The sequence below is a fragment of the Triticum urartu genome, chromosome 1, assembly GCF_003073215.2.
Source record: "Triticum urartu cultivar G1812 chromosome 1, Tu2.1, whole genome shotgun sequence".
Classification (NCBI taxonomy): domain Eukaryota; kingdom Viridiplantae; phylum Streptophyta; class Magnoliopsida; order Poales; family Poaceae; genus Triticum; species Triticum urartu.
This window is the reverse complement of record NC_053022.1, coordinates 104,531,615-104,535,654: the sequence shown is the minus strand read 5'-3', so window position 1 is coordinate 104,535,654 and position 4,040 is coordinate 104,531,615. Positions and strand designations below refer to the sequence as shown.

The 4,040-nt window shown below is 40.4% G+C and overlaps 1 long non-coding RNA gene across 1 annotated transcript; it reads right to left on the bottom strand.

The window, feature by feature from the left end:
- Positions 1 to 309: 309 nt before the first annotated feature.
- Positions 310 to 3,633, bottom strand: LOC125550632. The gene is made up of 3 exons (XR_007301729.1): positions 3,015 to 3,633; positions 784 to 2,102; positions 310 to 687 (listed from the first exon to the last, which is right to left on the bottom strand). It is a non-coding gene; the product is annotated as an uncharacterized LOC125550632 (long non-coding RNA).
- Positions 3,634 to 4,040: the final 407 nt, after the last annotated feature.

The following is a 4,040-nucleotide window of genomic DNA, read 5'->3' as shown; positions in this document are numbered from 1 at the left end:
CCGCTTATCCTCCTTCCGGCCCTCGCCGACAGTGAGCATGTTATCTATCTAATCACAATGCATCCAAATACGGTCAATCCCAAAGTGACGAGTTCGACGCAAGCCGATTAACTAACATCAACGCCCTCCCGGGCGTGACTTCGAGACACTTTATGCACAACCACGGCAATTCCCTCCGGCGCATGTGTGATGTTGTTTCTTCACTAACTATTATATGAAAATCGTAAATTTCAAAGCACATCTCATGTAGAGTTTAACAAATCTGTCACACGATTTTCAAAATTTCTATAAAATGTAACCCGTAAGGTTGTACTTTTCTGCATTATGTAAAAACATTAACCTTTTCTTGTTGAATTCACATGAACTACGATTAAAATAGTAATACTTTTTTCTCTTGTATTGTTACTTACTGGAGAGCACTGAACATAATAAATTTTGTAAGTTCCAACCGTACAAGACATGAAACTGAAACTGGTGTAGTCTTTTGTCTGCCAGTCTACCAGACTCTGCTCTGATAGGTTGGGGATGAAGTGGCCACACACGAAGTGAGCAACAAGGTAGCCAAGGATAGTGCAGAGGGGAGGGGCAGAGTGGTGGCCGCACTTGCTAATGCCAAACTTTCTCACATCCAGTGTTGTAGGAAGCTCCCTGCCTGGTCATGTTCTTCTGACTGAAGTTTGATGTTGCCTTGAATATAAGTGGAAGGGTGAGAAATGCAGTTACTTTCAGTCCCTGTTGTATTCAAGTTTGTCACATCAATAGAGCATAGTCATAAATACTCACTCTCTCAAAAGGATTTGAATTTAGGGGCGAAATAATTTCAGTTTCGGGGAGAAAATCATAGAAGAATGTTTTTCCATGAATCCTATGGATATCCTATGGCCCCTTGTTGTCTTCAAGCTCCTACACCACAAAACAAATATCAGTGCCCTGTTATACTAATGCAGACCAGAAATCAAGGGAGATATCATAATCTGTGCTATACTAATCCTAATCCTCCTCTGCAGGAAGCCAGCAGCTTCCTCTGCCTGTGGAGCGCCACACACAAGAACACGGACGTTGGCCGGCACACATCACACACCCATAGCAGACCGGCGCGAGCACAACACGAACACCGCGTTCTATAAAACCCGTGCAAATGCACGAGCTAGCTTTTTAAACCAATACATCAACTAAACCTTTTTGAAAAAAGAATTGCGTGTGAAAACTTGCACTAATGATCAATATAGAGGCTTGGTTATAAGCTCTTGAAAGTTTAATTATTCCAAACTACAGTTTGTTTTGTGTCTTGTGCATCAGAAAATGCTTATATTTCATTGTACAACAGATGCAACACCAAAATGTAAAAATTGCTTAGGCATCCTGAAGAATAACCAATATGTTATATAACTAAAACTCTGAAATATAAGTAAGAAATTGATAGATTCATTCATTTAACGTTTCTCTTATTGTTTCTTTTGAGAGAGTTCCGGTTAAGTATATGTTTTTTACTAATCTTAGATGAACTATGTAAGCATATCAAAAAGCCTTGAATTTCATTTTCTTTAATATCACGGCGTCTACCTACACACAGAGACAAAACCAAATGGGAACACGATATGACTTGAATTTGTTTCCCATGCAATAGTCATATTTTGTCATTTATTTTATCCACTCAGGCACGACTTAACTTTTCCCAATGACCGTGCAACAAAGTTCTGGTCTGTATGACCCTACATCAATTCATCGTATAATTTTAAGAGTATGTCCACATGGTCTACCTTATATTTTTCTCTCAAAAGTTAAATAAACAAAAAACTACCAACTTATATATTTCTTATTCCTCTCATCTAAGATTCATTTGGAAAATGATCTAAGTTGGTAAGAAAAAAACATGTAGTGATTAAATAATGTACATAGACAGATAATTTAAGATGCAAATGACAACAGTCAGGAGCGATTCAGGTGATCAGTCAGGAGTGATTCTATTGCATTATTAATGGGAGATCACCTAATAGTCTATCACATGATAGGATAACTTTCTTAGGAAAACTACCAGGTCATTTTAGGTATGAAAGGAAGGATAGTCCTTCACTTCTTCGCTTCACCAAAAAGTCAAAGGTCTGCGGAAAATAGAAATCACACTGGTTAATGTGTTTGAAAATATAATTATAACTGTCAGGTACAATAGTATTCAGATGATACAATAAAGTCGAACAAAACACTGCAATAGTTTTCTCAAATATAGTATTATAAACGGAGATTAAAAAGGTAGCAATATATCTATATAAACCATGCATGTCATATCGTACTAACAAACATCTGAACAACCATGAGCTATGAGTTATCTCAATGTTTGTATTTTGAGTAACACATGGTTTCTTGGTACATACTCATTCTATATTATCTGGGCGTAACTGAAGATAGCACACAACATATGATATCGAAAGTTTGTAATTGATTATTGGATTCATCCTTTTCCATGCCAGACCTACGCATAAATATCATGGCAACATACACATCTTGTTTTCTTTTAGATGGAAAGCCCCAACCATAATTAAATATTTGTGAGTACAATACAGTATCAGATGTTTCTCTCTATGTAAGTCATGTCAGGTCTACTGAATAATGCACATTAAAACTTGATTATATAGCAATGTGTCATACTGTCATTGTAATTACTCTGAAACCACCATTCCGTCCAAAAATAATACTGCGTAGTCTTTATTTTTTGCGGGAAAACAATACTGCTTAGTCACCATGAGTTTCATAATATCTCAACTAATCAGATCAAAGTAACTCATGGGGTGCAATAGAAAATACTTCTAGATCTGGCAGGAATATGTGAGCGCTTAGCTTATCTAACACCAGAGAGACAGGTCAAATCCAAGTAGAGCACGCTTCAAAAAATCTATGGTTGCTGCATGATCTTGATGTCCACTACAACAGAAGTTTTAACATGCACACCGGAAAGTATGTGATGAGCGAGGAGAGAGGAAGTTGAAGAGAGAGAGAACAGTAAGATGGATGCTCACACCGATCTGCTGCCGTGGCTTTCGATCCGCTGTCGCCACGTGCCCTCACTTTGCCGCCGCTGCAAGTCTCAATTGGAATCTCACGCCGTCGGCATCTCCTTGTCATCGTCCTCCACTGAGGAGGGGCGGCGCCACGCCCCTTCGTCGTCCTCCACTGCAGGAGGCTCCATCCCATCCTCCTTGTCCCCCCGCAGGATGAGATACACATCGCCGCTGCTCCTCTTGTGCTGACTGCCCACCCGCACACGGCCACGCGACCTTCATCTAGCCACTTCTCGCCACCGTCGTCCACCGCATCCTGGATCTGATCGTCGGGAACTCGTCGAGATTGATGGTTGTATCTCATGAGCAGCTGCAGCTGGGTGTCGCGCGAGATACGGTGTATCCTGCCGATCTCGTCTTGATTTGATTTGACGACCGCGGATCGAGGAAGGATGCCGCAGAGTGGGAGGGACGGCGGCGGTGGACGGATGGAGGCACGGCGGCGGAAGAAACCCTCACGCGGGGCAGCAATTTCAGCTACGGGCAAGACAGGGCTGCGTGAAACCTTTTTTCCCACTTATCGTGGACTGCGGGTTGATTCTAAATAACTTCAGGGACTTTTTTTATAAAAACGTCGTGACGATGAACTCGGAGACTCAATCTGTGCTTTATTATTAGAGAGATATTTTCTTTTTTTGGGCCTTCTTTTTTCTTTGGTCTTTCTCCCTTTTTTTGGGACAATGCTCTATTGAATGATGATCATCACACTTTTATTTATTTACAACTCAATGATTACAACTCGATTTTAAAACAAAGTATGACTCTATATGGATGCCTCCGGCGGTGTACCGGGATATGCAATGAATCAAGAGTGACAAGTATGAAGAAATTATGAACAGTGGCTTTGCCACAAATACTATGTCAACTACATGATCATGCTAAGCAATGTGACAATGATGAATGTATCATAATGAACTAGATGGTGGAAAGTTGCATGGCAATATATCTCGGAATGGCTATGGAAATGCCATAATAGGTAGGTAT